This window comes from Xyrauchen texanus, chromosome 27, assembly GCF_025860055.1.
Source record: "Xyrauchen texanus isolate HMW12.3.18 chromosome 27, RBS_HiC_50CHRs, whole genome shotgun sequence".
Taxonomy (NCBI): domain Eukaryota; kingdom Metazoa; phylum Chordata; class Actinopteri; order Cypriniformes; family Catostomidae; genus Xyrauchen; species Xyrauchen texanus.
In genome coordinates this window covers 7169457-7196765 of record NC_068302.1, presented here as the reverse complement: position 1 = coordinate 7196765, position 27309 = coordinate 7169457, and the positions used below count along the sequence as shown (strand labels likewise).

The following is a 27309-nucleotide window of genomic DNA, read 5'->3' as shown; positions in this document are numbered from 1 at the left end:
GGCTAACAGAGCCTGAATCACAAAAATAAATCAAATAGATGTTCATAAGATTGTAAACATATATACAGTTAGGGCTGGGCGATGTATCGAATATTTGTGAAAAAATTGTGAATAACTTGCTGACAATCTAAAATTAAGCAATATTGTGAATATCTTGATGATTTTAATGAGGTTTTGGCCATTATAGCAAATCAGTAGACTACAAGTTATCATACAACCTACAAATGCAGCACTTTATAACAGAAAAGGAGGAGATGACAGCATTTCACCAAATGCAGAACATTGTAAACTGTCAAATACACAGTGTACATTCAGTGTCAAAATTAAAGCTCCAGCAGAAGGTGAAGTAAATATGACTTTTTACTTTTAAATATATTAATTTGGTATAACACAACTTGACTTGGTCCCACAGTAATAATTTAGTATTATGCAATATTCAACTGGGTTCCATAAAATAAATAAGTAAAGTAGTTTTTGAACAATGTAACACGTTCATTGTTTTTCCTGGAGCACTGGAGCCACTGGAGCATTGTGTGGTCTGAACAGAGGGTGAAAGCCTTTCCCAGGAGGTAATACCAGGAGGGTGAGGACCACCCACTTGATGGCCAGACATTTCTTCTCAATGGTGCTGAACCTTGACTCTCTTACCGAGAGTTTCTGTCTCACCTCCTTTTTGGCCTTGGGTCTTGGGCAAGTCGCAATCGCTGAGGTCTTATCAGTTTGGGGATGCACCTCTCCATGTCCCAAGTGGAAGCCCAGATACCATATTTCCACTTGGGGTTTGCCATGAGCCCCGCCACCGCAGCGATCTCAGGATAGCCATCAGGTACTGTATGGGTTGCTGTCAATCATTACTGTAATTGATGATGTCATCCAGATAGGCAGCGACATATGCAGCGTGTGGGAGCAGGATTCTGTCTATGAGCTGCTGAAACATAGCTGGGGCCCCAAACAAACTGTACAGAAGGGTCACAAATTTGTGTAATCCAAATGGACTGGAAAATGCTGTTTTTTCATGGGGCAAGGGAGTCAAGGGGATCTGCCCGTATCCCTTTGTCAAATCCAGTGTCGAATAAAAGCGAGCAGGGCCTAAAAGATCTAGCAGTTTGTCAATACGAGGCAGCTGATATGCGGCAAATTTAGACAGCACATAAGACTTTTCGAATATTCACACAGAACCGAACCGACCCATCGGCCTTAGGTACTAGAACCACCAGGCTGGACCAGTCACTGTTGGATTTCTCTATTAATCCCATATAAAGCATGGCCTTAAGTTCCTCCCATACAACTTGTTTCTTGTGTTTGGATAATCTATAGAGGGGGGGGGTGCATACCATTACCCCTGGGGTCATCTCAATGTGTTTTTTTATTAGATTTGTGTGACCAGGCAGAGGCGAAAACACATCTGGAAATTACCTTCATAATTTGGCCAATTCTGTGATTTGGGACGGTGAGAGGTGGTCTCCACAAGGGACTGGGGTGACTTGATTTTGGAGTTTTAAATTCACATCCTCTGGTATCACCATCGCCAAAGCCATGGGCACTTCCTCTCTCCAATATTTCAGGATAATGAGGTGGTACACCTACCGTGCTCCGCCTCTGTCTGTCTATTCTACCTCATAGTTGACGTCCCCAACTTGCCGTGTGACCATAAATGGCCCTTGCCACTTGGCGAGTAATTTGGAGCTCGATGTGTGTAGCAATACAAGCAATATCTCTGAACTCACGCTAGCCGAGTACCCCTATTATGCAGTCGGGACTAATGTTCCTGAGCCTGCAGCAAATGCTCCTGTGAAATCGCCCTTGCTTTTGTAATTTTTGTCTCATGTCAAGAACATATTTAATTTTGTTTTTAGTTTGTGAAGGTCCCTCATCCCAATTTTGTTTTAGAATGTCCAATACGCCACGCGGTTGACATCCATACAGTAATTAAAACGGGGCGTAATTCAGAGGGAAATCCCATAGGGGAATCCCTCTCAAAGGTGGGAGAGTCGAGCCCTCCTTCCTGACAAGGAGCTGATGAGGATGGCCCCAGCACCACCTCGCGATCCAGCATGCTGCATACCCCATACCGTATTACTCTGTTGCAGGGCCCATCCACACATATTTCCTTCAATTATGTTTGGAATGCTGGCCAATTGGTCCCCAAGATTAGTGGATGGGTGATGCGGGGACTAAGTGCAGCCTCAATACTATGCTTTTGTTCCTGAAATTTAATTGTGACAGCCACTAAATTCATGCACATACCCATGTACACACCGCACCTTCACCCTTCGTACTGCATCCAAAGCCTCGTCTTGAACCAAGCATTGGTGTATAGAGGTTTGATTACATCCTAAATCCACCAATGCTTGGCATGTACCCCCTTGAATACTCACTGATATCTGGTATGTCCCTGCTTGATCGGGGCAGCCTGTGGCACATCAGGGACCTGAACTAACTCCCCTACCTCCATTGCCTGGCATTGGTCCTGAAAATGTCCAGATTCCCCACAGAGCCAACAGACTTGCCCAGGCTTTCCCCCTGCACCTCTGGCAGCGGAGTTACCAACCTGCGGGGAAGGTGAAAAGGAGAGAGAGGAAGCTGGCAGGTTAGGGAAACCCAGAGAATGGGGCACCAGTTTTGGTAGAATGCCGCCCTGTTTCCGGGGTGCAGGTATAGGAAAATGGGAAGAGGTGTGGGAAGGGCAAGAGGAGAGAGGAGAGAAAGCGAGAGTAGGGGGTTCGCCACCATATGGTCCTCATCCAGCTGGATTGCCTACGTCAGCAAAGCCAGGTGGTGGCAATGGACCCACGTGGCCATTCCTTTCGGTAACCCACTGACAAACTGCTCCAGTGCCCACTGGGTGTTAGGCCAGCCCCACACTTCAGCCGCCCAATCGAAGATCTCGATGAATGCCTCTGGATCATCTTGCAGCCCCATCTTCGTGAGCGAGATGCTGTGGCCGGGATCGTGGCTGGAATACTCCCCTGGGCCATCAAGCTCCGCAATGCCTGTCAGTGATCTGCCTGGGCTTGGAGCAGGACCCGGAAACGCTGCTCCTGCTCCGCACATAAGTCCAGGAGGGTCTGATGTTGTGTCTGGTGGATACCAGCAAGAGTCTTGATGACTTTGGCTAATGGCAAGGACTCCATGACAGTGTTTCTTCCTCAGATTTCTCAGGTTTCGGCACCACTGAAACACATTCCCTGTTTTTCCTTAAACAAAGAAGCGGCGAACCAGGTAAATTCTCAGTTCTCCGTTTATTCAGTTTCTCTTTTTACACTTTTCAGTGTTGACAACAAGCTATATACACAGAATGGTGTGTGTCACTCCTCTGTCCTATGTGGCTCTCAGCTCCTTTTTATCTCTCTGTCACCTGTTACTGCAATACAGAACAGCTGTTAGTAAAATTGCACACAGGTGTAACTCTATAGGAGCCGCTCTCATCTCCCGGTCTCGCTCTCCATTCACAAATCGGCGCTCGACCACACCTTTACCTCCACAAACACCTTGTTCAATCACAATTTTTTTTTAGTAAATATATATGAAGGAAAATAATATTTTTTATTAAGCTACTATGTATCTTTGTATATGCATATTACTGTATCAAATATAAATGTAAAAGTGCATATCAAAGAAAATTATTAAATCTCATTCTATCATGTGTTCATTTAGTGAAAAACTAAATTTTCTTTCAAATGGGTCTAGAAAATGGTGCCTTTTCCTAGAAATGCCTTTTACAGAAAATTAGTTTTACAATTGTCATTGTGTATGACAACTGAATAAAAAAATACTATTTTTAAATTAAATGTGCACTCAGTAATTTTTTTCCTCATTAAAAAAGATTTACTCCTAAATAAATGTCATTTTTAAACATACTGTATATTTAAAATCATGAAAAGCATTCACACAAAATGAAGAATCCAGTCAAACCAAGAACCTTATAAAAGCTGCTTTTTTCTACATGGAGAGGGTCTCCTCATGGGGGCAGCCATGATGAGATCACATGACCAGTCAAATACTACTCGCTTAATCTCAGTAATCAGCCTGTTATTGGACACTTTCACTCTTGGATTAGATTAATTTTGGCTGACTGTGAATTGTAAATTTCTACAATGGCATCTGTGACTGAAAATTATTTATTTTGAATAATGCTGCATCCAAGTCACTAGGTGTCACTGCAAGTCCTAGATGACACAAGCAAAACGTTATTTTAGAAAGTAGAGTGCACCTTTAATTGAGCAACACAATTTGTGTAAAAAGAAATAAAAAAAATATTGTGTATTGTCATGTGCTAAAGACATAAAATAAAAAAATGATGCGTAAACCACAATTTTCAAAGACCGAACTTCAAGTACTTTTGGAGGAATTAGAAAATCATAAAAAACAGCTATTCTCACAGTTTAAATATACTGCCACAAATGCAGACAAGAAAATAGACTGGGCAGATATCACTCACAAAAGCAGAAACCAACAATAAACTATGCTTAACCACACATGGGGAGCTATAGTTCCAATCACACAAATATGCTATGCTGTTTTTAAATGTTCGTTGGACCAATAGTTTCGGGAAACACCAAATTGTTGAAATATGTTGGTAACGATGTAATGTGCTACCAAAGTTGGCTAACATTGCTTGAGAATTGCACCCCTGGGTTTCTGAAGTCTCTATGATATTCTGGACTCTAGATATGTTTCAGGTCCCTTCTTCAGTGTAAATGTATGGGATATTTTCATTTGGTTTATTGTCCGCCTTGTGAAAATTGTAAATATATTCAAAGTAATGGCACAGCTCTCTTTAACAATTTCAGGTTGATACATGAACATAAAATGAGAGTATGTTTTGGCTGGCCTTGCTTTGATACGTGCTTGTTTGCTTGCGTCCATCCTGGCTGCTGACAGCTTGATAGTGAGTTGGTCTGTGAGTAAGAGCGTGTGATTGTTTTTGTGGTTTGTCTGAGAGGAAGTGTTGAGTTAGATGTCCTGAGGGGCTTATTTTCACATGGTGGTCTTGAGTTTGTGCAGTGTGTGTAATTGCTCCTTGGTTCTCCACAAGGACTACATGGATGATTACTTACATATATAAATGTTTAATACTTAATTCCTGAGGTCACGTGACGCCATGCGAGGTTCATACCTGTGAACGGCGAGCTCTGTGCACTCTTTGCTAGTACTTTTCATGTCATAAACATTTGAGATTCTACACAGTCTGTTCCTGAAAGACAATATGTCAAAGAATTCAAAATCCTTGGGATCTGGAGACATTAAAATACACTTACATGCTCAAGCTGCAGGCCGTAAGCCCAGGAGCCGATTTAGCTTGAGAAGTGAAGGAAATTCTGAGAGAATTGTTGAACGTGTCGGCAATGCTGATGAAGGTCGTTGTTGACTTGGAGGATCTTGCTGTAATACGTTGATCGATCACTGCCATGGAGACTAAATTCGCTGAGGTGGTTACAAGAGTGGGGGATGTTGAGAAACTGAGTCATCAGAGAGGGAATTAGCTGTTGATCTGTTAGCAATCAAGGTGGATTTGGAGTATTTCTGGGAGAAGCTGGAGGACTTAGCGAACCGTAACTGGAATAACATACAAATTGTTGGAATTCCTGAGGATGAAGAAAGTCAGAATATGTTGAAACTCATGGATGGGCTCTTCCTGATTCTGTACAACATAACAGGCCATAAGCTGGAAATCGAGCGAGCTCACAGGTTTCTGGCTCAGCGATCCATTGAGGGAGACAGGCCCCAATCAATTCTGGCCAAATAGTTTTTCTTGTTCCTAAACTTTGCGAATTCAAATTCGATTTTTGCACAGATGTTCCCAGAAATTGAGAATAGATGCTAAGGATGGCCACAAAATATTTACATGTCCCCAGCAAGTGATGTCCTGAGTAAGTTATTTTGTGGTACTCATGTTGCAGCCAAGTGGTCCAACTCACTGAATATTCACTTGACCATCCAAGGAAACTGAACGCCTTTTTTTTTCTTTTTGTGCTGGTTCCGCCAAGCAGTTGAAGTTATTTTCTGTAGTAGCACTCCTTCGGAACAGTTTGTAGATGAATTTGCACATTCTTTGTGCTTATGCCTCCAATTGTTTGGAGTTTGTTTTGTGGAGTATTTCTTGCAGGACACTGGAGTGATTGGGTCATTTGTTACACTCATGTAGCAGTCAAATGGGCCAGCTCACTGAACATTCATTGTGGGCCAGCTCACTGAACATTCATCCTGAGGAAACTGAGCGACTTTTTTTCTGCGCTGGCAGTCTCCGCTAGCAGTTGGAGCTTGTTTTGTGGAGGAACACACCTTCGGAACAGTTATGTGGATGAATCTACACGTTATTTGTGTTTATTCCACCTATTGGCTGGAGTTTGTTTTATAGATTATTTTCTGTTGTGTAATACTGTCTCACAAAATTTGTATGGAAACACTGGACTTGAGCAATCCGACGGCAAAGTGTTGCGGGGACTCTCGTAGGACTACATGGACTGTTTGAGTTGAGAGGGATGGATACCAGTTGGTGCTGTCGTGTGTAGGGTTAATGCACAAATTTATTTTTTCTGTTTGTTTTGTTTGGGGTTTGATTTTTCCACTAATGTTGGAATGTGGTCTTTATAAATGTATTTTTGTCACACAATCAATTTTTTCGATTATGTCAAAATATAAAATGTTAATATGAGTGGATTGTCTTTCTCCACGAGGAATGTGAATGGGTTTGGACACTCCATATAAAGAAGTAAGGTTAATTCTCCTCTTAAATGTAAGAAATATGATAAAGTGTTTCTTCAAGAAATGCATCTTTTCCCACAGGAAGCTGAAAAATTTGGGAAAATATGAGGTGGACATGTTTTCTTTACTGCTAGCTCAAGTAAGAGCAGGGGAGTCATTACACTGATAAGTAAGCATCTACAGTTCAAATGTCTCAAACAGATTAATGATAAATTTGGAAGAGTCATTATTGTTTTAGCAGAAATTCAATGGCAAAAGTTGATTTTGGCTAATATTTACGCACCTAACGCTGATGATCAGGGCTTTTTATAGATCTTGAAGGGATGTTGCAAGCCGCTGGCACCCCTTATTTTATAATATTGTGGGGAGACTTGAATCTATTGATGGACTCAGTCCTTGATCATAGTGAATCAAAATTGTGTTAGCCCCCTAGAGCAACACTGACTTGTCACAGGATGTGTAAAAGTCTTGGTCTTACAGATATTTGGAGACTTTTGAACCCATCTGTTAGGGACTATACATTTTTTCATCAGTCCTTAAGATTTATTCTAGAATAGATTTTATATATATATATATATATATATATATATATATATATATATATATATATATATATATATATATACAGTATAAATAAGTCCCTCATTTCATCTGTTGTTGATTGCTCAATTGGAAACATCTTAGTGTCAGATCATGCCCTGGTGAGTTTAAAGATGTTGCCACATACAGAGAAATATAAATCATATAGTTGGCACTTTAATATATCCCTTTTGCAAAATCCTGAATTACAACAAATGTTAAAGGCTGAAATCAATGTTTATATGGAGACCAACTGGTCCTCAGTATCCTCTGTGGGCGTGGCTTAGGAGGTACTTAAGGCGGTTCTTAGGGGTCGATCATACAGTATGCCTCATTCACCAAAAATCCATAGCTCGAGAGCTTGTGGAGTTGTTATGGAATATTAAAAGTACTGAGGCAGAGCTGAAGCGCCGAATGTTGTCTGATAAGCCTCAGATAATTGACCTGATTGAAATACAAATATAATACTATTTTGTCATGGAAGGTGGAGTTTTGGCTATTCAAGACAATACTTACTTTGTCACACTTTGAGTTGGGGGACAAAGCAGGGAAGCTTTTGGCTAGATATATAAAGCAGATAAGAGTCTTTTTCTGCAATTCCCTCAGTAAAATCTGTTGTGGTACAATATTTACCATGTCCAATGATATTAATAATGCTTTTAAAGAATTCTATCTTGATCACTATAGTTCCACATGTCCATGTACCGATGAAGATATTAGAAACTTTGTGGAACCATTAGAATTCCCTAAACTGACGACTCTGGCCAGTGGCGAATGATCAGACTCTGCCATCTCACTTGACGCCGAAAAGGCATTTGATATGGTAGAATGGGTTATCTTTTTAAGATTTTGAAAAAATACTGGTTTGGGAATACTTTTATTGGATGGATTAAGTTACTTTATTGACACACGGTAGTGGCGGTACAAACAAATGGATTAATTTCAGATTATTTTACTCGGGATAGGGGGACTCGGCAGGGTTGCCCTCTTTCCCCATTATTGTTCTGTCTTGCCCTGGAACTATTAGCAGCCACAATAAGAAAGGAAGCTTATTTTCCAGGGGTGGTTACAGAAGGTATGGGGCATAAGATTTTGCTTAATGCAAATTATGTTTTATTATTCTTCACCGACCCCACTAGATCTCTGCCTTGCCTCCACAGAATTATTAATTCCTTTTCTAAGTTCTCAGGATACAGAGTCAATTGGTCTAAATCTGAAGCTTTGGCTCTGACAGCGTACTGCCCGGCGTCTTCCAGTGACCCAAACAAGGCATTAAGTATTAGGGCATTTTATTCCCAGCTAATTTATGTGATTTGGTTCATTTTGACCCCTTCATAAAAAGGTTTTCGAATTTTGTGGGCAGGTTGGCTTCATTAAATTTATCTATGATTGGGAAGGTTAATGTTATTAAAATGTATTGTATTCCAAAATGTAACTACCCGCTACTGTAGATGTCCCCCTCTGTTATTTCAAGCAATTTGATAGCATAGCAAAGTCCTTCATTTGGAATGGTAAGGCTCCCAGATTACATTGACATGGGCAGAATGACAATGGTGTGCTAGCCCTACCCAAGATTTTGTTTTATTATTATGCATTTGGTCTCAGACACTTGGCTCATTGGTCACTTCCACCTGAGAGAGCCCCTCCCTGGTTTTGTATTGAACAGGAAGTTCTTGCCCCTATTTCGCCATTGCAAAGCCTTTCTATCAAACTAATCGGAGACGTTAAGTTACACCCCGTTATCCCGCTAGCATTTGCACTCAGTATGGACAAAAGTGTCCAGAGTGTTTAAATATTGCCTTGAGCATATGGCTGAACCCACAATTATGTATTCATAAGTCCCCTTTCTGCTGGTCAGAGTAGATTGTGAGGGAGGTTAATACGCTCGGTGACCTTTATGAGAGTGGAGTGTTGAGATCCTTTGAAAATATGGATCAACTTTTTGGGATTCCCAGATCTCAGTTCTTCAGGTATTTACAGCTGCGCCATCTGCTCTGTACTATTTTTTGGAGTAGCATACAACCCCCTAAAGCTGGAGATTCTCTGGGAGTGGTGATTACTGCTTTTTGAAAAGGTCATGAGGCATCAGTGGATTACTGCCTGCTTTTTCAGAGCTTGGGGATGGAGCTTTAACCTCTATCACGAGATTATGGGAGAAAGATTTAAACTTGGTATTGGAGAAGGGAGTGTGGGCTAGGATTCTGAAGAATGGCAAGTCTGTATCTAGAGATGCAAGGGTGTGACTTATACAATTCAAGATTTTACATTGATTCTATTGGACCCCTTCTAGATTGTATAGGCTTGGTCTTAAAGACACACCCACCTGCTGGCGATGCCAATCAGAAGATGGAGACACACCCATGTTTTTTGGGGGTGTGTTAAGATCCAAGAATTTTGGTTGAAGGTTCAGAGTTTTGTGTGTGATGTGTTGGTCACCCAGGTTTAGTTTTGTGTGTTTTGGGCGATGGGGCAGTCATCGATGTGGGGGATAAACACGTAAAAAATTTGGGTCTTGACCAGTGTTATGACAGGTAGACAGATTGTTTTTAGGGGATGGAAGTCGGCTGGAGCTCCCTAATTTTGGGAGTGGTGCACAGAGATGGGGAGGGTGGCAGCTTTCGAGTAGAAGGCTGGGGATCTGGGATTCATTTGATGGGAAATGGGGTAGTTATTTGGAATTTTGGGTGGACTCTCGGGGAGGGGCTGTGGAGAGTGAAGTGTAGTTTTAGATGTGTAGGATTATTATATAAAGACATTTTGTGTGTGTGTGTGTGTGTGTGTGTATGTGTGTGTGTGTGTGTGTGTACATATGTGTGACCACGGGGATGTTTGTTGGGGGTTGGGGTGGGGTTGGTAATTGGGGAGGGGTAGTAGTGGGAGTTAAATCTTAATTGAGTGTATATTTGTTTTGTTTTTCTTTATCATCAATATGAATTAAAACAAAAATTGGTAATCGGAAAATATTCATTCCTAAACTGTTTTCTTCTAGCCATGCCGTGATTTAATGAAAGCAAGGAAATCTGACCTTTTGTACAAAGATGTTAACACTGTCAATGTCACATATTGGCTTAGGGTAAATCACATGTAGTGTAGAATCTTAAATATGTCTTATTCATCTATTTTGTTTATTTATTTTTTTTTTGTACTTTTTTAAATTAGATTTTAAATCCCAGATTTTCAATGTGGACATTTAGAACTCATTGACCACATTCACACACACACAGGCACACAAACACAGTGAGTCACTGCAGCATAGAGTAAAGCAGAGCCCTGCACCATTTGGAGAGGAGCGGAAGTGGAGTGGAAATGAAACAAGGTGAAATTGTAGCCCTCAGGTTCAGGAAGTGTGGGTGTCTGCAGAAATATGCCGCTCCATCTGCCAGAGACAGAGAGAGGGACAGCCAAAGAGGTAGAGTCAGCAACCTTGTGCCTATCAATGATTCAGAGGGCAGGTATCGGTTTTCTCTGGTTTGGACGAATAAAAAAAAAAATCAATAAAGATTGTGAAGGTCAGAAATATCATGAGTTCTTGAATTGTAGCCATTGGTTGATGCTGTAAAGGTGCACCTCAACCCCTCCTTCCAACATCAGAGGTTTTTAGAGGAATTTTCCAGGTTCAAAACAAATTTGTATGAACAAATCAAATCAACATGAAATCAAACTCTTTATTTCTGCTGATTACAACTGACAGTAATTTTATATATATATATATATAAAAAAGTCTATTGGTCAAGGCATTACACACTGATAAATGTTACAATTAGGACTGTCAATCGATTCAAATTTGTAACTGAATTTATTACATGGCATGCCAATTACAAAATACGTTTTTTGGTCTGCATTAGGTTCTTCATACAAACCCTGATTTTATTATTGTGGCAGACAATTAAAGCTTTGATTTGAAAATGGAACAAGTGCCTTTACAAGTCTATATATTGTTTTGTTTTTTATTCTCATATCATTGAACATAAGCTTGCAGTTGACAGCAATTCATTTTGCGACTGAGTTCATCAATCTGTCTTGTTCTCAGAGGATGCATTCTTGTATTATATCTAAATATAATTGTTCTTCTATGTACATATGCGTCAGACGGATTCTTTTGGAGCATCTCACTGGTTTTCTGTGGCGTAAAGGGCACACTTTTAAGACGCTGTGTCAAGGTAAAAGTAGTTGAAACTATGAAAATCACATCTAAACTTCCCTCCATTATGTTGTTCTTCATCCAGATGTCAAGAACGGGACCTGTGTGAGCGACTCTCATTCACCTCCTCAGAACTAAACTGCACTTGACCCAGCCCATTGCAGCCTTGCACAAAATTTCACCAAGCCCACTTGCGTCTAGCATGCTTGAATGAAAATACCTAAACTATCTGGCCATGACCATTGACTTTTTTTAAAGCAGACTAAATGAACATGTTAAATCGACAGCCCTAGTTATAGGGCTAACATGAGATTTATGAGATTTTTTTTACACATGTCTGTGTAATGACCATGTAAAGCCAATATGTTAACTTCCACATGATATGTAAAAGGATGCCAAGAAAGGGAATAATAACTTAAAAGTCCACTCACAGGAAGAAAATTATTTGGACACCTTTACAGCTCAAATAGCACAGTTTTGTACAGAAGAATTCAAATAAGGTTTTGCAAACACTCCCGAATGCCTTACCGCATAGACTTACATTGTAAGTGCACTATTGTAAGCTATTTTTTTGTTTTACTATATGTTTTACAAGCTGTAGTAATCGACAGTATGATACAGGCAATGTCCATAAAGCTTAACTTGTTTTGAACTTGGAACATTCTTTAAAAAAAAAAACTAATAATAATTAGTTTTTTCATTTTGTTAATACTTTTTCTGAAGATAGATGAAGGTAAATTATTATGAAAGCCAAAATATTAAATTCTAATCCATTATTTGGTAGAGTGGGGTTAAAATAAAATTTATGCAACCTATGATTTTGGAGCAAAACTACTGGTAAAAAAAAAGAGATAAAGTACTCTCATTGTGGCTTCATATGTATTGTTTAATTTGACCTATTTTCAATGGTCGAAAATAAAATAAAATTCGTTTTTATTTTTCAACAAAACAAAGGTCTGAACTACAAATAATGTTGTAACTAGAAATGTACCTTTATTTATGCACATAAAAACTATCATGTCAAAATCTCGATTTTCAATCGTCCAAAAATACACTTTTTTCTTTGATGGTAGAATCTGGAATATATCCTGTAGGCTACTAAGATGTGTTTATACTTTTCAGTTTTAAAAGGACCAATGTGAATTTTGTAATTGTAAAGATTTTAATGACTGTATTCCAAGATATAAGCTATTTAAGATAAAGTTTTGTTTACATTATTTGAAACAACCATTAAATCACATCCAATATCATTGATGTATATGTGGCACATGACTGCTGAGGATGTGGATTTATTGAGCACAGTTCCAGAGTAAAACCCAGCTGGCAGGTCATGGTCACATTGCACTGTTTCTGAGCTCATTGATGGCTATTATTATGAACTAGAGAGAATTTTAGATTAACAGTCGACCAATATAGGTTTCTTAATGGCCTGTGGGGATGTCTAGAGAGCAGGGTGGCAATTGCCGGTATGATGCCAATATATACATAACACAATTTCATGATCGCAAAAAGACATTTAGTCTAAATAATCCCATATTTCAAACAAAATCGACTGTTGGTTATTTCTGGAACTGATACAAGGGTGTAACTACTTTTGTTAATTGTCCAAGCGCACAGTTATAATCTGATGCTGATTCCACAATAACCGAATATCGGCCAATGAATTGGTCTTTAACTATTCAAGAAACATGTTACAATTCCCATGAAACTAATACTTTTCATGCTTAACATTCACACCATCAAACAGAAAAGCAGTTTAAAGGGCCACGCATGAAATGACTGCCTTCCTACCACATACACTGTTGCCATCGTTACAAGCGTCATAGTTACTCTGTTCTAACAATAAATCATTCTCACTGAGCATGAATCACCAATTGCGGAGATCACACAAACACACATTTACTTGCATAACATGCACAACACACATTAACACACAAACAACTAAAAAAAAAAACTTACTGTTATGTATTTATACCAGTACAGATTAATGTAGATATTTAGGGCAGTTTGGTAAAATAAAAAATAAAATAAAAAAGCTTGACTTTGAATTGTAAGATTACAGTTTGAATGTCTTGTAAGTCTAAAGTGTACTCCATTTGACTATGAACCATCATTTGCTTCAAGGTCACTTTATTAATGTGAGTTTCTGTGATCTATTGTCTCTAGTTATAAATGACTACAGTAGTTGCTATTGGTTTAGTACAAGCAAAATCTAAATCAATAAAACACAAGGTGTCCACTGCAATCAAGGAAGTTTAATTTTATAATGTAACACAAAGAAGAGAGTTATTTTCTTTCTGTACTTTAAAATTAGTGTGTGAGTTCACATATGCTACAAATCAGGAGAGGTTTCAATAAAGCAGAAAATGAGGTACTTATAAGCCATTGTTCAAGCTGGTTTTAAAAGCAATGACTCAAATATCGCAGATGTGAATGTCACTCTTATCGTACTACACTCTCTTCATGTTGAGTATTTGATGCTTTTGTTTACGTGTGTATCATATCTCAATCAAAGCACTAAAACACTCTTAACCCTTGTGCTGTCTTTACATTTTGTACCTAATTTGGTCTTCCCGGTCAAAAATGACCACCTATTAAATCTCTCATTATGCTATATTATCACAAAAAATTGGCTTTGATCTAATTGTCAATTTGTTTTCTTTCGATTAGGTCAGGTTTGTATTTCTGTTTGGAACTTATTGATCATACGCCTCACTGACCTGTGCTTATGCACCTTATTTGTGAGTGAAAAAAGCATCATTTGTGGATAATTGTGGTAATATTAAATGAACTATGAAAACACGCTGCACTATATATTGCACTAGTGTGCTTCAATGCTTAAAAGGGAAGTTTGTTTTGAAGTGCTTTTATTTTGTAAAGAAAATTCGGAAAGTCACACTTGTGGTATTCCCGTTCAAAAATGACTGGCCATTCAAATTCATGGGGAAGATCACAAAAAACAAGACTTTTATTTTGAAATTAACCAGGGCAAGTGGTCTAGTGTCATGATCAAAGATGTGATCAAGAGCCTCATGCACAGAGAACTGCTTGGCCATTGTGCTGTGACTAAGTGAATGATGAGCAAGACCCTTTGAGGATTTGTATACAGTAACTTAGCTGTGGGAAAGCTTCTGTATATTATTAAACATAAGCCACGTTTCGGGCCAAATGAGGGCATGCTACTGCCAGGGCCATTTGCATTCCCACTGTCACTTCCGGGGCTCCATCGTGCCTCTTCTGGGCTTTCTTGGGATCAACGGCTAATGCCATTTGGCCTGCCGATTACCCATGTGCCAAACAAGGCCAACAAAGACAGAGTTTTGGCGGACTTGTCAGGATATGTATCCAGCGCACAACGGTACAGGTTTGAGAAAACAATTATAAAATGCAGGTACAGTATAAATCCATGGAAATGCACAATGGACAAATCATGAGGACAAAACTCATTATGTCTATGGATAGTTCTCGTAAGGATAGGAGTACCAACATGTGTGTTCGCGCATGTGTGTGTGTGTGTGTGTGTGTATCTGCGCGTACACAGGTCCGAGGCCTATATGTTTGCAAGCACACATACACATATGTGCTCATCTATGGATGATCATGCTCCTGAGCACTCAATTTTCCTCTTATTTTTGATCTTCCCCATTAATGTTTAATGGCTGGCCATTTCTGACCGGGAACACCACAAGTGTGACTTTGTGCCATTTAAAAAAAAAAAAAACACACATTTTAAACATTAAAGCACACTTTAATTTTGTGATACAAAGTACAGCATGTTTTAATATTTTATTTATTATTGCCAACATTTTTCACAAATATTTTGTTTTTACACTGAGGCCTACAATCAATAAGTTCCAAATTGAAATACAAAACCTGCACTAATTCAAAGAAAACAAATTGACATACAGATCTAATCCAATATTTGGTAATATTACAGCATAATGAGAGATTTATAAGCAAATTTGTATAGGCAAGTCATTTTTGACCGGGAAGACCACAAGTGTAACAAAGTGAAGACATTTTTTTTTGGGGGGGGCAGTTTGATACCCTGTGTGAATAAAGTTTTAGTCCAATGGGATAACATTAACTAGCATTTTCAGGCAAAATAATATCCTCTTCGGGTCAAAATTATGGGAAGACAACATGTGGGTCTTAAAGGAATGTTAAGTTTACAAGTTAAGTTCTGTCGGCAGCATTTGTGGCATAATGATGATTACCACAAACAAATATTTATTTTATTAAAGAAAAGGAGGGACAAGTAAAAAAATATTTTTTTGGTAATCAATATTATGCCACAAATGCTGAAGATTGAGCTTAACTTGTATTGAACCCAGAATATTCCTTTAACTGTGGTAAAATCATTCTAACTCATGACCTCGAGTGTCTTATTGCTTTTATAAAACAACTTGGCACATTAACATAGAATGTGCTGGCACAGGTGTGTCTTTATTGGCATTTCACATCATGAGAATTTAGATTTTGAGCTGTCTATAAAATATGTTTTCAGTTATACTCTAAAAACATGTGGTTTAAAAAAAAAAAGAAAAACAGTTTAGGTATAGTTTACTCACCCTTATGCCATGCCATTAGAACTCTTTCTTTCTTCTGCAGAACACAAAGATATAGTGAAGGATGTATGATGTGATTTTGTCCATATAATGCAAATCAATGGGCTCCAAACTTTCAAGCTCCGAAAAGGGCTTAAAGGCACAAGTTAAGGTAATCCATGTGACTCGATTGGTTTAATTCATATCTTTTGAAGGAATACGATCACTTTGGACAAAATATAAGTCCTTTTTCTCAAAACTAATTGTATGGCTTCAGAAGACATGAATTGATCCACTCCAGCCGTATGGATTACTTTTATGCTGCCTTTAAGTCCTTTATGGAGCTTCAAAGTTTTAAAGTCCATAAACTTCTCATACATTCTTCAAAATATCTTCGATTGTGTTCCGCAGAAGAAAGAACGTCTTACGAGTTTGAGACGACATGAGGGTGAGTAAATGATGAGAGAATTATCAACTTATATTTTTGGGTAAACTATCCCTTTAAGGGTGCAGTGTTAGTTATTTATTTAGGAAGTCGTTTTTTAGACTTGGGGTTGAATTGGTAAAGATTTATGGTAGAATTATTTTTGGTTATTTGGATTATTTTGCAGTATGGGATGTTTACTAGCTTTAGATTTCGGTTCATGGCTTCATCTTTTCATACTAAAGCACTGAGGACTAACTTTGCCCCATGTCACTATGTCTACTATATTGCTTATGGCTTTAACTTCTGAACTCTAATAGCATATTAGCAGCTTCATTATTATGCGAGAGTGATGTGTGAGTGACTTCTTTTCAATCATGAATCTATTATTATTATTCATTTGTTATTCATTTATAATTAGATGTTTCAGTCCTTCTCATTTTGTTTCCTATGTTGTATTGAGTTGTTCTGTCTGTATTGTTTAATTTATTATATTAATGTTGTGTTGTGTTGTTTATGTTTTATTGTGTTTTGGTGTGTCTTTTATAGGTTTTGTTTTATTTCACAATGTTCCCGTCGAGGTTGTGGCAAGATAAGAATGACTGTGGTCACACCAGACTGAACTGGACCAAGAATTTGTGGACTTTTTTTGGGAAAGAAAGCAGAGATTTTATGGCTGACTCCACCTGCAACTTGCCAAGCCATCTAGCCAATCAAACAAATGCTGATTCTAGACAGGGTGAATTCTTATTGGCTGTTGCAGGAGAAAGGGTTCTCTCAGCCCCTCCCCTATTCCAAACCCCGTCTACAGTGGGGAATGGTGTGACCTGGTCTTATACTTTTGCTGAGTGCAATAAATGGGTGAAGCTGCTAGAATGTGTGTCAGTGGGCAAAAGAGCCCTTGATGCTTTAAGAGAGAAGGAGAGATCGCTCCCAAATGGAGTCACTCATAAATAAAATTTCACCCCGTTCACACATCGAATGACCAGATAGCAAGCTGACAGCTGAACCATAAAGACATGCACTCACACACACATATGTGCCAAACAAAACAGGGTAAGAGTTAGTGCACATAAAAAAACCCTGACATATGCAGTATACATTTTATATTTACTTTATATGATATGCAGATAAAGACATCACTCTTTTTCTTTTTCAAACAAACACTCACATTAACCTTACTTTAAAAGCTGGTGTACAGTATGACTCTTGTGTAAGCTAAAGAGTAAACCCTTAAAGTCAACATGAAAGCAAAGTTGACCCTATTTACCTTTTTAATACAGATTCCAGGACTTATTATAAAACCTTCATTAGTAGTAATGCACCGATATGAACAATTTTGGTTTTAACAACAACAAAAACCTATATGCTGATAACTATACCGATATTTTGCAACTTACATTATTTTGTTATCAGATCCCTGTTTAACTTAGGAATGCTTGAAGATGTACAAAGAGGTACAAAAGCTTTTTTACTGTTCTAACAATAAATCATTTCCATTGAATGTTGAATCTGTTGAACACATGACAGGCCAAAATTTCAAAGAGAGCCACAGTGGATGATAAATACAAGATAAAAATATAAAACAGATACAAAAAATGGCTAAATATGATAACATGATGATTGATATGAAAAAGTGGTATTTAAAAATAATAATTTGCACCTCTGTTTTTGCAGTTTAAAATGCATCTTTTTAAGTTTTAGTACTCGTGCAAGGCCATATTGTGATTTCAATCTTAATTCAATTAATCATTCAGCATTAATGGATATTATACCGATATCTCAGAAGTCAAAGTCTGCTGGTTTCAAAGCGTTTAAGATGGTTTCCCTCATCATGTAGCCTATAGGTAAGTGCCGATTTGATCAACTGTATTTTTCCCCCCGCATTAACGTGAGAGCGAGAAAGAATAAAAATGAAATATTACATTAGTACTTAGGAGTGCCAACCCTTCTACATATTGTGGCTATTCTTATTTCTGTATTGTGGATTTGAATTCACAAAGTGTGTTACTAATTAATTATAAATAAACCATTGGTGATGTTATGCCTTTAACAGATATGCATAGGTGTAATGTGGACCTGGCCAGTGACCAGGAGCCCTTGACTACCAGTTGACCCTGGGCTGCAAGTTCTCGTAGCTTTTAAAACAGATTTTTATATGTGCTTGAATATGTTGGTCCCATAGCTTATTGAAGGCCCCCTCAATAGGGCCCTGTGACTATGAGGGCCCCCAGCCCTCTTATAGGACCATTTTGCCTTCCTGTTTCAAACTACATTTGTTGAGCCACTCTTTAACCCTACGATACATGACTTTCTAATGCCTCTAAATCATCAACCTGTTATATGCAGTGTACTAAATGTCTACTGCCTCCTGGTGAATGTTTCCATGCTCTTCTGGATGTAGAAGACCTTGTAATATAATTTTCAAAATGGCTACCTTCATATTGTGACGCTTTCATCTTTTTTGCTGTGAAATCGTTGCTGATTTTGATTAAGAAAAATTAACAATAACATTTATATTGTTACTGTTATTTTAAAATTAGAATTTATTGAAATGAAAGCAACATGTGCTTACTTTAAATGTCATTATTTTATTGAAAAAATCTGTTTAAATAGGCTTAAAAATATATAATTTTTAGACTATTATGACAGTTATTTTTATAGGGTTAATCTTTATTCTTTGTATGAAAAGTGCTGTTGAACAACAATATGTATTATACTATTCATTGCTATAACTGCATGTTTCCCATACATTACAAATGGTGGTTGGGGAAAAGAAGATATTGATATTTGATTTTCTATGTTGCAAAAGTGCTGATTTAACTAGATCCGTAAAGTTGGTCGAGATAAACTATAATGCTGGTTTGACAAAACCTTAAAATAGTTTTTAATGTTTGAAGGTAAAAATGTTTACATGTCTTACAGTAACAGAGAGAAAAAAGAGAGCATGTTAAAGTAGAATAAAGTTTTGACAGCTGAAGTTTGAAATCAGGAACGTTCAAAAACAGACTGTTAGCTCATTTAAACATTCTGTCAAAGTAATGTAGTTTAGAGGATTTTGACTAAAAGAAAATTGGCCCGGGTGCCCTTACTAGTCATAATCCGCCCCTGCCGATATGCCGTTAATTTGAATTTGGTCAATGATTGGCCAATAAACATCAGTGCATCCCTATTCATTAGTGCATAATATTTCAAGGAAATATATCATCTTTTATTAAAATAGAACGTTTTGCTCCACCTCTGAAACAACTTTCTTATTTTTTGGGGGGGGGCTAAAATACAATTTCATATAGATTTTCACAATTCAAACAATTCACAGTGATTAAAATTAAGTCCTCACCCCAGAATTTTTATTCTCATCAAATATTCTGTTCCACTCAAAAATACGTTACATTATGGGGGAAAAATGAGTTACAAATACTGTATCAGGTTGACTTTAAATAACAATAAATAATGTGCATTTGGGCTGTGCATTTTGTGTAATTGTTTTATTATTGTTATTAGCAAATAATGTATATTTTGTTTTAGCGGTACAGACAGTACTTTAGAATCGACGACTCACTAACAGAAGTGAAAAATGTAGTTCATTTTTAACAGAATATGGTTTCATAATTCATATTCATAATTCATAATAATTTTCTTTATGTTTGTGTAGTGTATTTGTTGACTTGTTGACTGGTATTGTTTTGTTAGAATATAATATATATGTATGTATATATATATATATATATATATATATATATATATATATAGATATATATAGATAGATAGATAGATAGATAGATAGATAGATAGATAGATAGATAGATAGATAGATAGATATAATAATAACCCCAGGCTAACTAGGGGCACAAAATATGATTTATTGTGTTTTATTTTCAGAAAATGTGACTTGCTTCATCAGTATGAGTCACTTTGACCCACAAACAAATGTTGAGTTCATGCACTGAAGTACAAAGGGAAGTGTCAACTTATAATATAATTAGATAAATGCTTTTTCTTTTTACTTTAGTGCATGAAACTCAAAATGTGTTTTTGGGTCAAACTGACTCAAAATGATCTTTAGAGTGTCCAGTATACAATAACTTCACGCAAACAAGCGAGAGGCACTGAGAGTAATAAAATGCTTTACTGGAAATAATGCACTGCTGCTTTCTTTTCTCTGGACTCTTCCTTTGTCATTTAGGTCGGCCAAACAGAAACACTGTTTAACTCGCAGGAAAAACAATCCGGCCTCATGATGTCCCAATCTAGAGTTGGAAGAAATCTCTTTTGCCTCTCTCTCTCCCTCTCTCTCTCTCACACACACACACACACACACACACACACACACACACACACACACACACGAATAGGAGGATAATGCATATGGTATTGCACACATGCAAACACAGAAGCAGTGATTGGCTTAGACACAGAAGCAGTATGGTAAAGTCTTTTTATAAAGATCTTTGGAAGTCTTTGAATGTTCGAGTTCCCCGGCTGCAGCTCAGAAAGAGAAAAGTTCTTTTTAAACAAGCTCTTTTGTCTCTTTTCAATCCATTGTGAGCAGTAATTTGTACAGGGCATGGCAATAACAGCACCAGTCTCACCACAGTAGGACAGTTACTGGGGCCTTAGATCTACCTTTGTGTGTAGTTTGTCGTGAATAGAGATCCGTGTTATTGTTGGTGTCTGGACAAACCATTCATGTATGATTGTCTATGTACATTTTTAGTGGTGTTTACAATGGAAATTGGAACTATTACACTGTAAACCCAGCGTTGTCATTACTGGAAAAATCGAGTTGACTTAAACATTACATGAAATATAAAGTTTTGGGCTCTTAATTCAAATATCAATTTTACTTGGGGTTAGAGAGCAGAACAAACCCCTAATGTGAAGTATTAAACTTTGGTGCGTAACTCGCACTGTATGCTATGGACATGAGTACCTCAGATCGTGCAACTTATTTAGGAGAGATGTGCTATTTTTTTTAAGAAGTCGGACTTACATTCCTTGAACATGATGAACAGACTGATCTCACTGTGAATTCGGCAACAGTAGGTCAAAATTTCTGCTGCTGAAATTGGTCTGTGCTTATCTGAAATTCAAATCACTGCCCCAGTGGCCAAAGCTGGAAGTGTTGTTGGCCATATGGGTACGTGGGATTTCCAGTTTCTAGGTGAAATGTTTCTAGGTGAAAGAGTTGTTGTATTTTTAGTTTTAAATGATGTAATACAGTCAACAGGAATGCATATTTTATTAACTCTACCCCATAAACCTAACTCAAAACCTAAATGTCAGTGAAGTTAAAATATAATCTTAAAGCAAAAATGCAACCTCAGAATTGCACTCACTATCATTTAGGTGATTATGTGTTATATGTCTTTATCTTTATCAAGTACTTCCTGGTTTCTATTGGACCATAACCTGTATCTCTGAGGCTGCTTGTGCAATGTGCTATCAGTAGCGCTACAGGAAAAAGGTAAACCCATTTAATTGAGGCAAAAATGTCTGATGAGAGATTCCTCATGTCAGTAATTCTTCAGAATGTGGTCGATGTCAGGGTATCGGAACATTCATTAACAACATGTTGAGTTCCTGTGTGATCATGTTGGATAAAGGAGGAAAAAAAAAGAAGCCATATCTAGTAATCAGCTAGCAACCACAAAACAATGTTCTAAAACCCACATGGCATAGCAATGCCCTGGCAACCTCCCACTACACCCTAAAAGGGGTTGTTTGGCGGACGCCACTGAATGCAACTCGCATATTTTCCATTAAATTTGACCCAAATCATTATCAAAGGACATACAAAACTCTAGCCTTGTTCACTCTTGAAGAAGAGAAAAACCTTGGTAACTTTTGTGTGTACTCTTTGCCACCTGAACCACATCAATGTGCCCTGTGTTTGATACCCGTGCCATGTCCTAGCCGTGATGCGGCGTGGTGCTTCTCGTCCGGTGTGCAATCGCATAAACACTGTGGTGGTGAGTTTTTTAGGGGCAGTCGCCACTAAATTGTCTTCTGAAAATGTAAAAATATAGTTAAATAGTGACTTTCTGCTGTCAACATGAAGAGTTGAAAAATAGAATTGTCGAAACATGTAACAAACGACAGAGTGCATTACAAGCACAATCTTATACCGATTATCCTTAATATGCTGAAAACGAGAATGGTCATGGGAATGCCTTAAATGGGTTTTTCATTATCGGAGTAAGGACATAAACGGATTAAGCATAAACCGATCAGCACACATAGAATTTTTTTAGAATAGAGTTTTGGAATTAATGTGCATGTTAATGTACTTATTGTAACTTATTGTTTTTTAGGTGTTGATAAGCCCATTTTTGTTTTAGTTATATTTCAGGCCCATTTATTTTCTTAGTTTAATGAGATAATGTGTTGTATCATGTACAAAATCCAGTTTGGCCACCTATTAGCCACTCCTGCATGGCAATTTCCTTTCATTGTGCTGCCCTCCTTTCTGTTCAAAATATCTGTACTTGCAATATGATTTCTCTTCCCTGAAAGCTGTAGTCCCTCCTCGACCCCTTGTGTAAACGGTCTTTATACAGCAAATATTTTCTTTAACTTCACCCTGAAAACATCCAAAGAGTTCCATGGTGATTGAGTTGGTTTGAGACAAATCGTTTGACAATTCTCTAACATGACTTTTCAGCTATAGACTACATGTGGTTACCTTCAAAGTGGTATACATGCTGAGTGATATGCTCCAGGGAAAGCTCTGCTAACTGAATAACCCCCGAATGTGATGACAAATGGTAAAAGAAAAAATCATTACTACTGTCCCTTTAAAAACAAACATTCCAGTTTCCTTATGTTTAGACAGAAGGGATAGCTGATGATTTTAGCAAGGTTTGCTTTCAGATTACCCTGTTGAATTTCTGAACATCTGTGTTTTGACTGGACGTGTTCATTCGAAGCAAAATGCTCACGAGGGAATGCTGGGCTATGATCAGAATAGCATGCTACCATACTTTTCCTACTGTTTCAGCAGTAGAAGTACTGTGCTTAGTACCAGAACTGTAAACACTACAGACATGATTCAGTCCAGGGTTGGATTGGGAGACAAAATTTACCAGAAATTTCAAGATTCTTGCAGCCCACTAGACAAAGATATATGAGTTTCATAACACCATTGTGCACGTACACACAACCTAACTTACCTAAACCACCTTGTGGGCCATTCACACCGAATGTGTTTTTGCATCCATCCGCATTGCTTTTCCATTCCTTATTTTATTTATTTTTTTGGTGGACATGTTTGACCATTGAAAAAACCCCAAATGATAACTAGGCATGTGACGGTATCCAATTTTTACGTCACGATAATTGCTGAAACTTTATAACAGTATGTGGTATTATCAGATATTAAATTACATTAAAAAAAAAATGGGTTAAATGGTAAACAGACTTTATTGTTGTTCTCTTAATAACAAAGGTAATTACTTTTTCAATCCCAAACTGGCCTTTCAAATGAACAGATAACAAAGGACTTTGAACGTTGTAAAAACTACCATCAGCACCGTAGATATATAGCCAAATATAACATTTAAGTTGATGTCTTAATATTTAAATGGTCATTATGCCATGGGGCTATTGATCATTTCAGATCAGTACATACCTAAAACTTGTCTTGTTGAGTCTAATGCAAGGCTAGACTAACTTTATCAAGCCAGCTACTATAACAATAGTATGCACGTGTTTCTGGATAGCAAGCCAGTTGCTAATATATAGCTAATTGCTTGCAAAATATTGAATAACCTCAAGATCATTCACACTGCATGGCAATGCAGTATTAGCTGATTACTAATATATTTTAGTTGTTACTGCAAGAGGCAAACGTTACTGTGCAGCTAGCGGAGTTTTAGCGAAGTACTCTTCAGCAACTTAAAAGCAAGCTATGCATTGGCTGTGTCTCGTTTGGAAGGATGCATCCTCCGGAGGTCGCATTTGCCGGTCGCATACGTCATCGAGGCAGTCTTGTTTAATTTGTATTTATTTCTTTATTTTTATTGGGAATGCAAAAAAGTTAACAATTGTATAAATGTAAATGCATATACATAAAAGGCATTGACAATAGAAAAAGAAAAAGAAAGAAAGACAAAAAAACTAAATGAAACTTGATAGCCTCGATGACGTATGCGGCCGACAAATGCGACCTCCGGAGGACGCATCCTTCCAAACGAGACACAGCCATTATCTGCAAATGACAACAACAGTTCACTTTCTTTGTCATCTAAATTGTCTTAGAGTGTTGACTCTCAGTTTTCAAAAACAGTTTGGAAAAACGAACACCTGTTGGAGGTGTTCCCACCAGGGCTGGACTTGGCAGAGAAATCGGCCTGGGATTTTACATAGCAACTAGCCCAAAAGTTGTTGTGCAGGGGATGGGGTGTGGGGATGGGTGCGTTGAGCCAAAAGTTGTTGAGCGGGGGGGGGAGGGGTGTTCGCTGTTTTTTTCTGCATATCACGGCGCCGTTTTGTTGTCCGTTCTGCGTAGCGTAACGCGGATCATTTTATCTAATCGCGGCCCATTCGGCCCATTTCGCGCCGACACCCCAGCCCGCTCGGTCCTCCGGCCACAATGTGCATCGGCCCACAGGGAAAATGCCCGGTATGCCAGATTACCAGTCCAGCCCTGCTTCCCACCACTTTTCAGTCACATTTTACACATCTTAGACCAACAATCCCTCTGCATTTTTATGGAACCCAAAATACTTCCACACTTCCGACTTAAACTTTTTAGAAGGTGGATAAATGGTCGGCTGTGTTCCTTCTTCAGCCATGCTTCTCCAGGGTTCCTGTGGATCCTTAAAACATTTTTAATGTCTTAAATTCAGTTTTCCAAAATTTAAGGTCATAAAGAGTCTTAAATATCTGATACGATACAACAAAAGTCTTCATTTTTATTAAAAGAGGTCTTATCTTTGGGGATGGAAAGAAAGAAATCTGAATATGACCTAATGTGATTATCAAAATTTGAAAGAATACGATTTAATAAAATAAATCCTTCAAAGTTATAACATGGCACTGTTGTATTTTCTCCAAGCACTTGTGAGTGTTTTGAGCTGTTGCAAAGCAGTTTGCAATCATTAGACCATATTGGAAATGTATGACAAGCTAGCACTAAGGATCAACTGTTGGTGATGTAGTGTTGATAAAGTATGACATTTTTACTTTTAACTGTTTATATTTAATACGTTGTAGATAATTGTAGGAGTTTACATTTTATATCCCTAATTTGTTTGAATGAGCAGCTGGAAGCAGTGAAGTGCATGCATTTCAAAATAAGAGTCCCAGGTGTCTTTCAAAGTTAAAGTGCCTTTAAGGTTAAATATTCCACACTTTGAATCAAATCAGTTCAAATGTTGATGTAATCTAACTAAAGAGATCAAATTCTGCTTCTGTTCCACCAGCACAGAGAGAGATCTGGCTATACACTTGCCATTATTTTGGCGGAATGACCGGCCCCTACTTCTCGTCATTGTCACCCCGCCTCTTAGGGCCATCCTTCAGCCAGGCTCATGACGGGAGTTGGGCAGGAGAAAAGGAGAGGCACATAATTAATAAGCCTCGTTAGGGTGGCATTTGATGAGGTTAACCTGAATTGGATGGAGCCTCATCAACAGATAAAAATGCAGAGCACGCCTATTCTATTATCAATGTGTGCATACACTGGCGTCCTCGCAGGCCCAGGATCAGAGCAGGGAGTGTTCGGCCAAATTATGCCTAGTGGACACTACATGACTCAAGCTCATCTCCTTTGATAGTTTGAGTCAGTGACTGGTCTGCAACGAGAAGACTCGGATCTCATGACAAAAGGTCTTGTTTTGTGTGCACTCCTGCGACAGGCTGAGACGAGTATAATAGTGCCGAGGAATATAGAGAGAGTGCAAGAGGAGGGCAAGGTATTAGGAAGCAGAAGACAAAAATAATTTGAATATAATACAATTAAACTTCACCCACATCTCCCTATACCCTCTGTCTTTATTATTTTAATCTGTTTTTCTTAAATGTTTCCTTTAGCAAATAGCAAAATGGGCACAAGCCATTTTTTCATGTTTTCTGAAAGAGGAGAGCAAGATATGGGTAGCAGGAGACAAAAAATAATTAGAAAATAAATAAAAAAATCATCCACATCTCCCTACCCGCTGTCTTTATTATTTTCAGCAGTTTTTTTCTCCTTTGCAAATTAGCACAAATACATGTAAAACAGGAGCAAGCCATTCTTTACTGTTTGTTGAAATAGAAGAGCAAGGTATTGGGTAGAAGGAGACAAAAATAATAAGAAAGTAATAACCTTACCCACATCCCTCTACCCACTGTTTTTAATTGTTATCAGATGTTCTTATTATTTTTTTCTTTGCAAATGGTGACAATAAAGCACGAAAATGGGTGAGAGCCACTCTTTCGTGTTTTTTTTACATGTATCAAGAATAAAATGCTTGATCGGATCACCCAATACTCATCTTAATATCAGTTGTACACATGGTCTCAGTCGGGGACGAATGGTTGTGTAGTTGGTACACTACAGTCCTGAAGTGTTCACACCAGCACAATGAATATCTGGACTGTGAGTCGTAGGGTGCCGACTGCAAGTCGTGTAGTGTACACTTCGCTTAATGCTGACCCACTCCTCGGACCCCCGGCACAAGTTAGGTTTGTCCAAGGGGAGGACGGTACGTGTTGCGGTCGAAGGGTTAGAGGCCGGGCCACATTCCCTTCTCACCTGCCGCAGGCCTGGGAACAGACAGGCCACTGAAGATGCTTCCGCCTCATGCACCTCAGACCCACGAGGGGAGCACGTGCAGCAGGGAGACCCTGTTCACGCCTGGGCCATTCCATGGACACTCCCTCGTCCTTCACTGGCTTGACACCACACACACTGTGTCTGTCTCTTG

General features: G+C 38.3%; 1 protein-coding gene across 1 annotated transcript in view; it reads left to right on the top strand.

Annotated features, from left to right (window-relative positions):
• Nucleotides 1-27309, top strand: part of LOC127621453 (BDNF/NT-3 growth factors receptor-like) — a 75576-nt gene that overhangs the window by 16236 nt on the left and 32031 nt on the right. The gene's annotated exons all lie outside the window — the stretch shown is intronic.